This window comes from Mesoplodon densirostris, chromosome 4 (genome assembly GCF_025265405.1).
Source record: "Mesoplodon densirostris isolate mMesDen1 chromosome 4, mMesDen1 primary haplotype, whole genome shotgun sequence".
In the NCBI taxonomy this organism is placed as follows: Eukaryota; Metazoa; Chordata; class Mammalia; order Artiodactyla; family Ziphiidae; genus Mesoplodon; species Mesoplodon densirostris.
Window position 1 is genome coordinate 19,045,362 of NC_082664.1, and position 12,330 is coordinate 19,057,691.

A 12,330-nucleotide genomic window follows, 5' to 3' on the forward strand; every position below is an offset into this window, starting at 1 on the left:
GACTGCAGCATCAACCTCAGACCAAGACCCGCACCCTCCCATCAGGGCAAGGGGTGGACAGGGCCAAACAGTATGACTCTCTGAAGACCGTACAGCCTCTTCTAAGCTAGGTTCTTTGTAGCCAAGGTCCATAATTTCCTGTCCCAAACCTTCTCCCAGGGTCTGGGTGGGCTTCTCTGCTGCATCTGTCCTCCCAAGGTTCTGACATCTCTAGGTGTCCCCTGTTTATCTGGGGGAGAAGAGTGCAGAGCTGGTGTGTGTGAGCCAAGCCCCTTGTGGTTCAGGATGGAACCCCTGTGGAGAAGAGAAGAGGCTTTGGATCAGCTCTCTTTGTGTTGTTACTTTCCATGCAGCACTGGTGGAGTCAGACTTCTAAAGTCAAACCTTCCTGGCCTTCCAGGACATTCTGAAATGCAGATCAGTCATGGTAGGAGGATTGTACGCATTTTATAAACAATCTGTTAATAAGATGGATACCTTTTGAAAGATTAGTTCTGTGGCTGGCCTCTCTCTAACAGCTGCTCAGGGGTCTGCTAATGTTTGGGTTACACCTGCTGATGGCAGAAGCTCTTAACATGATGAGAGGACCTTCCTTCATGAAGAGAAGAGTGGTGCATAGTTGCTGAATAAATATGAACATCACATTGGAATTTTATCTCCTAAGCATATCTTTAGGATGAAAGAAATATAAAAAAATTGAGAAACTTATTAATAACTCACAAGAATTGCTAGAATTGCTAATTCTGCAAACAGCAAAAATATAAATAAAAACCGATTCATTCATTCACTTATTATTTAATACCCACTACCCAACAGTTAATGGATTGTTATGAACTGAATTGTGCTCCTTAAAACTCACATGTTGAAGTCCTAATTCCCAGGACCTCAGAATGTGACCATATTTGGACACAGAGTCTTTAAAGAGGTATTAAGGTAAAATGAGGTCATTAGGGTGGGCCCTAATCCAATATGACTGGTATCCTTGTAAGAAGAGGAGATTATAGGACACAGACACACACAGAAGGAAGACCATCCGATAACACAAGGAGAAAACCACCACCTATAAGCCGGGAAGGGAGGTCTCAGAAACCCGCTGACCCTGCTGACATCTTGATTTTGGACTTGTAACCTCCAGAACCATGAAAAAATAAATTTCCGTGGTTTAAGCCACCCAGTATGTGGTACTTTGCTATGGCAGCCTGAGCAAGCTAACACAGAGATACACTCAGTTCAATAACTCATAATACAGAGGAAAAGAAAGACATGTCACAACTAATTGTAAGACCAGGTGATTAAGAACAGCTCACTTACATCCAACTCTCAGAGCAAGACTGAAAGCAGACTTGTTTGTAAACCAAAGGAAGGATTTTCTCCTAGAAGTCCACTTTAAACCTAATTTCAACTTCCAGGTCTCCCCATCAGGATTTCTCATTCTTGGAACTGAAAACTTTCTTCTCCCAGGTGCCTTGGTCATACCCCCAGCAGTTCCAAGAATCCACCCACCTCCCACTTCTCAGGCCAACAAATAATACTCTATATCTCCAATGACAATCCATTAACAAAGTACCTATCTAAGGAGAGAAATATCCACAGGATAAGGGAGCATCACTCTCAGGTCAAAACTAGCTCAATCCCATATTATAAAGAGTCAACCCCAGTCTAACATAGTACCCTGATGCCTCGGGTTGGAGGAGAACACAGTCATCTGAAATACAGTAGACCACGTGTTCTCAACCAGGGCAATGTTGTCCCCAGAGGGTAAGAAAATTTTTCTTAGGGAAAGGAGAAGAAAACCTTAGATATTACGATAATTTATGACCCTCCACGTGGCCACAGAACATAAGCAGATATACTGCATATCTATGGTATTAAAATGTTATGAGGGAACGAGATCTTTAGGAAAAAACTCTAAGCAATCTCCTTAGGGGGGCAATAAGGACAAAAAGTTTGAGAGACACAGTCATAGACTACCAAACAAGGACATAAGAATAGTAATATCTAAGATGTACTGAGTGCCACCTGCAACTGAAATGCACAGTGCCAAGTGCTTGAGATTTGCCAGCTCATTAAATTTTTCTCGCAAGCCTGTGAGATAAGTTTTATTATTTTTTTTAATTTAATTTTTTTTTTTTTTTGCGGTATGCAGGCCTCTCACTGCTGTGGCCTCTCCCGCCATGGAGCACAGGCTCTGGATGTGCAGGCCCAGCAGCCATGGCTCACGGGCCCAGCCACTCTGCGGCATGTGGAATCCTCCCGGACCAGGGCACGAACCCGAGTCTCCTGCATCAGCAGGTGGACTCCCAACCACTGCACCACCAGGGAAGCCCCAAGTATTATTATTATATTACTATTTTACATGACATAGAAACTGAGGCATAAGTGTTTAAGTCATTTTCCCAAGATTACACAGCTGAAGTATATGATAGCTGGGATATATGTGGCAGAAAGTTTCTGCCCAATATTCCACTTAATCAATATACCAGAAAGTTCGATGGTCTCATGTCCTCATGAAATGCACTGACCACCACCCAGCACATACTGGGCATTAGTGGCTGCTCAGGTAATCTTCTGGCACCTCCACACATGTGCTCTTGACTGTCAAGCTCTTACCAAACCATATTATGGCAACTATACTTAAAAAAAAAAATGACTGAAAAAATATTCTTTATATATATACATTTTTTCACATTCTTTTCCCTTATAGGTTATTAAAAAATAATGAGTATAGTTCCCTTGTGGGTTATCTATTTTATGTATAGTAGTGCATATATGTTAAATCACAACCTCCTAATTTATCCCTCCCCCACTTCCCCTTTGGTAACGATAAGTCTGTGGGTCTATTTCTGTTTTGTTAATAAGTTTGTTTGTATTCTTTTTTTTTCAGATTCCACATATAAGCAATATCATATGATATTTGTCTTTCTCTGTCTGACTTACTTCACTTAGTATGATAATCTCTAGGTCCATCCATTTTGCTGCAAATGGCATTATTTTATTATTTTTATGGCTGAGTAATATTCCATTGTATATTTACACCACATATTCTTTATCCATCCATCTGTTGGTGGACATTTAGGTTGCCTCCACATCTTGGCTATTGTAAATAGTGCTGCCATGAACATTGGGGTGCATGTACCTTTTCAAATTAGAGTCTTTGTCTCTTTCAGATATATGTCCAGGAGTGGGATCGCTGAATCATATGGTAGCTCTATTTTTAGTTTTTTTAAGAACCCTCCACACTGTTCTCCATAGTGGTTGCACCAATTTACATTCCCACCAACAGTGTAGGAGGGTTCCTTTTTCTCCACACCTTCTCCAGCATTTATTATTTGTAATTATTTTGATGATCACCATTCTGACTGGAGTGAGGTAATAATACCTCATTGTAATTTTGATTTGCATTTGTCTAATAATTAGCAATTATGCCAACTATACTTTTGTATTGTAATTATATAAGAATAAATATTTTATAATACAATAAAATAGGGGAACAAAAAAGGAGTTACTCATTGTATGAAAATCTACTTGAATGGCTTAGAAACATTTATGAAGGACAAGTCAGTTAAAGTTTCTGGCAAATCAGGGGACATGTGGGTAATGAGAGGGCAGAATCTTAAAAATCTTGAATGATTCTATGCTCAAATTACTCTCCAAGTGCCTAAATGTTTTTATTCCAATATAAGAAAGCAAACTGGAAATCAGAGTTGATGTATGTGGGGAAGGGAAAAAATATTAATTCAATCAGTGGATCCACATGCAGGCAATAACTTGGACCCTACATCAAAAGATTGCCAAGTTAGTGTCCGTTTAGATGGTTTTGTGTGTATGTGTATCACTTATTAAATATTTTTATGACTTCTTAATTTAACTGAAATTACTGTCCCAATTATGTCTGATAATAGATAACTTGTACACTGTATACATTTTCAAATGTATAACATGGTTCTATTAGCCCTAAAACCTGGAAAATCTGTGACTTATTATTGAGGCAAAAACGTAAGCAAAATTGTTGAGCTCCATCCAATGGAGAGAGTTACCGTTACCAAAATAAATGATGCTCCCTATTTCCAACTATATTTGCAAGTTACTGAAAGAATAACATAGCTGAGAGAAAACAAGGGGCTTCCTAAATGATCCTTCTTGACAAAAGAGAGTTAGAGACAGACACAGCCATATAGTGACAGAGACAGAGACAGAGATGTGACAGAGAGAAAGAGAAAGGGGAGCAGGCAGAGAGTCAGAGAGACAGAGAGAGAGAGATTGAGATTTGCATCAGATGGAAAGGAGGCCAGGGAAAATATTAAAGGAAAAAATGAAAAAGAACAGTTAAAGTCTTCCATACGCAGGCACTTCTGACTACCTGAATTATTTATCAGGTGCACTGTAGTTAGGTCCCAAAAGGGCTATGAATTCTTAGTGGTGTCTTCTTTGTGACCTATGATGATTCTGAACCTTCCATGTCAGAGTCACGTCTTCGCTACCCGGCACTGACAGCCAGAGGAGGCTGCGAGGGCCACTGTGGTCTTCCCATTTCCTTTCCTAACCACCCCCATCCCACCCCTCTGCACAGACACAGCAGGAATGACTAATTTCTTCCCATTTTCTAAGCCCTCTTTGAAGGTACCTCTCTAGGACTGCTCTGAACTGCAGCTATTTAGAGCAATTTAGTTTATCTGCATCCTTTTATCCCCTCTACCATTAGTCCAATTTCAAAAACAGTAAGAGCAAAAAAAATTCTTCTCAGTTTTAAAAGCAGTCCTCAGGCTTATTTAACCTGCTTCTGATTTTTTTTTTTTTTTCTTTTTGGTGGAACTTTCCATCTCTCACTCAACTTCTTCATCCACAGTAATTTGTACAAACAAATGCTGCCCACAGCAATCATTAATCCTTAAAGGGTGACCTACTGTGAATAATAATGTTCAAAGACTTGGGCTTGGTTGTGAGAGGTCAAAAGAAGTCAAAGATATGATCTGAGTCTTTGAAAGATGTACACTATAGTTGCATAAAGAAAATACACACATTAGAGAAGATTATCAGGCAGCAGATAAACATGTGAAATATACATGAAATAAGATATAAGTGAAAGATGATATGGGTAAGAGCTAGGAAATCATGACTTTACTCCTGAACAGTCCACTAATACAGGCGTGCCACTTAACTTCCCTGGGCATCCTGTCATGCATCTTTATGGAAGAGGATGGACTTCATTACATCTAAGCTCTTTTCTTCCAGCCCATCCCACCTACCCAAAATCAACAAAAAACTCCACAAAAATGTTTTTAAAAACTAATAAGACAGGGTAGGATTAATTTAGGTAGGATAGGCTTTGAAGTTCTTGAGTTCACAGAAATATATTAAAGAAAGCAATAGATGTGTATTTCAACCAGAGCAGTACATTTTAATGTTATTAAAATGGTCCCATCAAGACACAGTGAAAAGTCACCTTTTGTTACCCAGAAATCTGTACAGTTTTAATCTCTGATCCCTTCTCCATTCTTTGTTCGGGTCCCAATTACCTGCCAAGATTTGACAAAAAAAGAAAAGAGAAGAAAAAATAAAGAGGGAACCCCTTCATCTTCTATCAGAAGTTATTTATCTGTCCTTATCTTGTCCTCAGCAGAGAACATCACTCATCAAGGAACAATAAGACAGGGACATTTTTTAATATGCTGGTTTTGAGCTTATCACTTATTCAGACACTGCCATTATTGTAGAAAGAACTGACATGTCTTCTTTTTCCTCCTTAATAATCAATGCCCAGAACCTCAACTTTCCTCTTCCTTATTGATACAAGCAAAGGGCCCTCCGTCTGCTCTTCTCTGGAGTCTACCTCACTGGAGCAACAGGAGTGGTTACCAAGCTGCACGTACTGGGTGAAGGGCTCCATACAAAGTGTCTTCAGGGAATTCAGAAGGAATCAGTTCAAGTCCTTGCCTGTGTGTTACTTAGCACACAGGAAGACAAGGAAGATGGATAAATGAATAATTGAAGGCAGAAGGGCATAAATGCCATAACTAGAGGTTATCAACAAAACTATATCCAGGCAGAAAAGAAAGGGAATATTTGATTGGGAATATCTAAAAGACTTGAAAAAAAAAAGTGGCATTTGAGATTAGCTCCTTTTCTAACTGCCCATTGAGTTGTAAACAAGAGAAGCACCTCACAAGCCCCAACCCCCCCCAAATAAACCTGAGCCCAGAAATAATCATCAATCTGGGGTTATGACCAATTTTTCTCTGCAATATATCTTTAAAACGGTCATTAGTTTTATTTATTTATTTATTTATTTTTTTTTTGCGGTATGCGGGCCTCTCACTGTTGTGGCCTCCCCCGTTGCGGAGCACAGGCTCCGGACGCGCAGGCTCCGGACGCGCAGGCTCAGCGGCCATGGCTCACGGGCCCAGCCGCTCCGCAGCATATGGGATCCTCCCAGACCGGGGCACGAACCCGTATCCCCTGCATCGGCAGGCGGACTCTCAACCACTTGCGCCACCAGGGAGGCCCTAGTTTTATTTTAAACAGTGATGAAAGGCACACACAGAGTTTACATGCATCAAAGGATATGCCATCCACATATGACATTCTAGCAACTTGTTTCCTAATAAAAACGTTGCCAGCTACGTTCAGCTACAGGGCAAATAACATGATGTGAAGGTAAGGTTCCTAAAGCACAATCACGCCCATCCTTTTTATTTCACTGTCTGTAATAATTGGAGCTTTTGCCAAATCACAGTTTTCTGTGCTGAAGGTAGAGCTCCATTAAGCTACTCTCACTCTGAAAACTCTAACTTGGCTTTTGAACAAAGCCTGATGAAGACAAAGAGAGCACAGAAAATAATCAAGCCTGATGTCTCCAATTTGCTCCCTGATCCACAGGGCGTGGTAATGAAATCAGAAACACCATCTCCCTTCCAGTGGAGAAGGTGGGAAGGAAGAAGAGCCAGGAGCAGACCAGGAATGATTTTGCAATAGTAACTCCAAATCTGAGCCCAGAGACTATTGCAAGGTTGTTTTAGCAAGAGGGTTAACCTTGAGAAACTGGACCAGATGTATCACTATTTGAAAAGACAGCTATGTAGGAGAGAGCTAAGAAAATAAGGTAGTTATGTATGTATTTTCATATAACATACATGTGAATATTTATATGCATTTACAGGATGAGTGCATGTATGTATATATACACAAAAAACATTTATACCTACAAAATACACTGCACTATCCTTTACTATAAATAAGTATTTCATGACAACTTCCTGATATGGTTTTACAAAAAAGTGTCTATTGCAGAAAGGGCCTTCCTTCATACAGACCAAGAAGTACTGTTTGTCACAGACAATGAACTTCCATCTGTACAGCCTGGTATTCAGAACACTCCATGATGGACTCAAGGACACATCTCCCATTTCTGAGTACTGTATGCCAGATACATGGCAATCCTTCTGCTAGCACTGTTTCTTAGTCATTCACATCGCTGTGGCTTTACCAACAATAATGATAATGGTCAAAAAACTAATATTTGTGTAGAAGTTAAAATTTACAAACTACTCTCCCATGTATCTCATTTGATCTTCACAACATCTCTGTAAGACAAGTCTGTCATTGGTCTCAGTTTGTAGATGACAGAACTGAGGCTCAGATAGTTTCAAAGATTTGCTCAAGCTTATCTAGGTAGTGGGAAGCAAGGCTGGAGTTTGAGTTCAAGTGTTCTGATTCCAGAGTTGTGCTCTTTCCTTTGGGGTGAGAAGAGCTTTAGGGCTTTTCTCCCCAGGCCATTAATCCACTGCAGCCTGCCATTCCCCAGCTCCTAGAGCAGCCTGCTGCTTTCTATTATCCAGAGACCTGCAGTCTCTCTGGGGAATTGGTGATGTGGGGCATAACTTTAGTCCTGGAAGCCTGGCTGTGCTCCAGGACCTCGTTATTATGATCACGCCATGTCATTTAAAGTTCAATAGGGCTTGTAAGCAACGCTGACAAAATGGCTCAGCAATGGTCTATGAGTTCATGCAAGTTCAACCCAGCCCTCATCGGTCTGGGCTGCCAGTTCGCTGCCTGCCCTGTGCCACATCCTGTCAGTGGGTCTCCTGCGTATTTTACTTCCCTCCAATCTCATCCTATTCTCCCTCCAGCACTTCTGCTTCTGTTCCTGCATCTTCACCGCCTTCCTGAGCCTTAGCCCTGCCTGACCATCAGCTGGACCTTCTCCTTTCTGATGTTAACCTGTGTCCTTCATCCAACCTCCTCCCCACCCTCCCGCCTACCATAGGACATAGTTTCTATTTGTTTATTTGAGAACATTTTTTTTTTTAATTTATAAAATTAAGGTAATATCTATCTTTCTGGTTTGGTAAAAGGTTAAATCAGTCATTCAACAAACATCTATTAAGCACCTACGTGGATGAGGCAATGTACAGAATGATGTATAAGTCAGAGACTTGACCTCAAACTAGGTCTTTTCTGATGACAAATATGATCAGGTCTCCACTATTTCAAAAACTCATTCCCAGCACTGGGAGTCCACCAAACTCCCACTCCATCTTTCTCCTTGCATTCTTGTAAATTATCTTATCTCTATTTCTTACCCTCTGGATCTTTATAATTTGGCTTAAACTATCCTGAAATATTTTTGAAACTGCTCTCTAAAAACTCCACATTAGGATTTCATAATATAAAATCGAATAGTCTCTTTTGATCTTCCTTCACCCTGACTTCTCTGCAAGGAATGACACTCCTGACAACTTTTCCTTTCCCTAAGCTCTCCCCTTCATCAGTTTCTCTGATATCCCGTCAGTCTTCCTCTTACTTTTCTGACCCCATTTGTTTCTTCCCAACCCCTACATGTGGACAGTCCTTACAGTTCTGTCCTTATTTACCTTCTATTTGATGCACGATGAAATGTTACTGCTTTAATCGTATAAAGCTGGATCCCAAATCTTCAACCCAGTTCCAACACCTGATCCGAAATTCAGTCCTACATTTCCATACCCATGGATGTTAACAGCATTACATCTATCTGGAACTTCAAACCAACTCTCTCAGGATCTTCTTCTGACTTCTTCATTTTGACCAATGGCATCAGTATCCTCTTTGTTACTCACAGTGAAGAGGTCACCACTGCCTCCTACTTCCTCCTAACTTACCACCCAAATGAGTCACTGGTAAGGTCAAGTCTTACTTTAAAACCGCCTCTTCAGATATTTACTGCTAACCTCATAAATAAGCTAAACTGAACTTTCCTTGTGTCTCCTTGTCCCCAGTGTGCATGAGTGTCTGAACACGTTCTCTGCCATTAATGAGCTGTAGGCAAATATTCAGTAAATCGTTTAACTTCTCTAATCCAAAATTTCCTTACAACATGATTGTAAAAATTAAATGAGGGCATTTATGCAAAGCTTTTACTTAGTAAATGGCCTGAATGGGGTAAGTGCTCAGTAAATGGTAATCATTATTTTCATCATTCGACTTAGACTGTGTCTATATGAAGTAACTAAATTAACAGTTTTGAATGAAACAACTAAACTGAAATAGTGACAAGTGTAGAGAAGCCATTAAAGAGAGTCTAAAACTCAGGAGATCAAAGGTTTATTTTCCAACTGTAGACAATTATGTTTTTGACTATAAATAAATCCATTTTGCTGGTATAAGAAAAAAAATGCCTCCAGAGCATTTTATCTCTGTAGAGATAAAATGTCACTCAGTGGTGACATCTTATCAGTATATAATTTTAAACCATACATCTTACTGTGTAATTCACCAATGCCTTTAAATTTCTGCAGAAGTGACTGAGGTATAGAGGAACAGATTGTACTTCTCACAAGTTGTTTAAACCCCTAAATATCCTAAAGTTGACTGCATTTTGGTATCTCCAGCATTCCGTTTTAACTATGAAAACAGTGTAATTTAAGAAAAAATAACCCCATAGGCGTTTGTCATTTAGCTGGGAATGGCAGCTGGCAAAATCTGATAGAACAAATAAAGAAAACAAACGTTCAACAGCGTCTCCAAGTCTTTCCCCATAAAGAGATCAAATATCTCCAAATAACTCACCTCATTTATTCACATTTTTCTCTTGGTTAATAGGAGACTATGTACTAAGTACTATATATATATATATATATATATATATATGTAGTTCATGCCTAAATAGCTAATATTTCTTTTCATCTTTCTTTCATGCCCTGACACATTTTCTCTCATTTTCCAGCTCCTTGAACTACATTTTTCCTTATTATATTTTAATTGACTTTTCATATTAAATTTTGCTGGAAAGGATGATTTGAGTTCAAAAACACCAGGCCTCATACCTTTTGAGAAAAGCCTTATGTCATATTTAATTTGATCCAAACTTTGATAGCAAATTCTGGTTTTCCTCTTTACTTTTTTTTCCTATCCACACAACACAATATAATAAAGCATAGCTAATAATAATAAAGAGGGAAGAAATAATTTCTGTCATTCAAACACTGATTTCACCTTGAGTTTCACACTAGTAAAACTCTATCATAATTTTAAAACGTTTGCTTGCTTTCTGAGAATCAAATCGTTAAAGCCATATGCTATCTCCCAGCCTGGCATTCTCACTACCATTTAAAGTGTGCTTAAAATCAATTGAAAGTCAACACATCACATAACAAGGCCCAGCTAACATGTTCTGATCTGTGTAGCTGCATGGTAACTGCTCACCTGTGAAACATCCGAATTCTTGCAGGTACCATGGTGAGAAGCAGAAAGAGCTTAAACAGTGAAAATGTTTCAAAGAAAAACAAACAGAAAAATCTTCCAAAAGATGACTGGCTCAGTTACTTTAGAATTTCTAAATCTGAAGTTCTTTTATCTACTTGTGCATTGGAGAAATCCATAAAATAAATTCTCACATTAAAGTCCTTTTTCACTTAAAAAAAAAAGTTACTTCAAAAAATCCCTGCCTTATGTTCCTATCTAATCTCTAGTTTGGTCCATGGTTCTACAAGGCATAAATATGACATAGCAAACAAATGTGCTGGAGTGTCTCAAAAAAGAAAAAAAAAAAAAACTGCATGAAAACTGTGTGTCCAACTGCTTTAATATTTGCAGAAATGTCTGATTCATTTGAGGATTCTTGTGAAGGTGAGGGCTGCTGGTGGTTATTTAAGTGACCTCACCTAAATCCGTGAAGACAGGTTCTATGTCAGTCTCCAGATCTGGAAGAGAAGATAACGTGTGAAAACAAACCATGGGGAAAGTTCAGAGGAGTCTGTTTCCTGGCCCCTGGGTGAGATGCGGCCTCGCTGACCTGTGCAGGGAAAGACTGTTTGTTTGTTGGATGCCAGTATTTAAAAAGGCCCTTCCTGAACAGTCAAAAAATGAACTGTAATTTCCTGAGAGGCAGCCACAAGCCTGTCCGAAGATGAATGAAAAAAAAGCCCAGTCCCGACAGCAGAAATCTCCAAGCCCTCCAAATCCTCCCCAGGAGGCTTACAGAAGTTAACTCCAAGCGACAGACCAAGCAAGGAACATGCTCACCTCTTGCCAGTCAACTGAACCATTCTAAGGCACCAAGAGAATACATATGTGAAGACAGGACAATACAGATATGGCCTAGCTGTCCCACTGGGCCTGTTACTTGGTATCGAGAACTTACCCCCAATAGAAATAGCTATGGGTTTCACTTCCAGGCCTTTCTGTATTAGGACTTCAAAGAAAATTCAGAATATTAATCCTTGTGATGCTATTTGAACATGGTAGGCACTTATATCTTGGATAACAGCAGGACATTCATTCCTAAACTCTTTTCATATAGACTTCAAAAGATTCTTTCTTCCTTATCTTTGAAAGGAATCCATGACTTCTTCTAGCTCTGTGCATATACACGTACAGAAATAAACAAGCATGAATATACATTCAAAATGTATCGACCAACTATGGACATGTTCTCCAGGCCAAGCATTTTCTCCGTCATTTCTTTACATCTTATCACTAATCCTCACAAAACCCATGCAGGCCATTATTTGTAACTCATTATTGAGATTTAAAAATATCTAAATTTAATTAAAGTGACATAATTTGCTCAAATTCACACAGATTATAAACATCAGCTCTCGAACCTAGGATGATGTGAGTACCACATCCCAGGGTCATTCTGACATATCACAGGTATCCCCTGTTAAGTAATGACTGGGGCTGTGTGTGGAACTATGGAGAAAACTTTAGTTCTTGTCAGGATTATATGAAAACTGAATGGGAGGACTTAGACTCCAATGCGCCAAAAGATAAAAGCCTCCTGTATGTTTATTGACTGAAAATGACTTCGATGGGGACAACTCATTGTTTTTGCTTTTGTTTTTTTTAATTGAT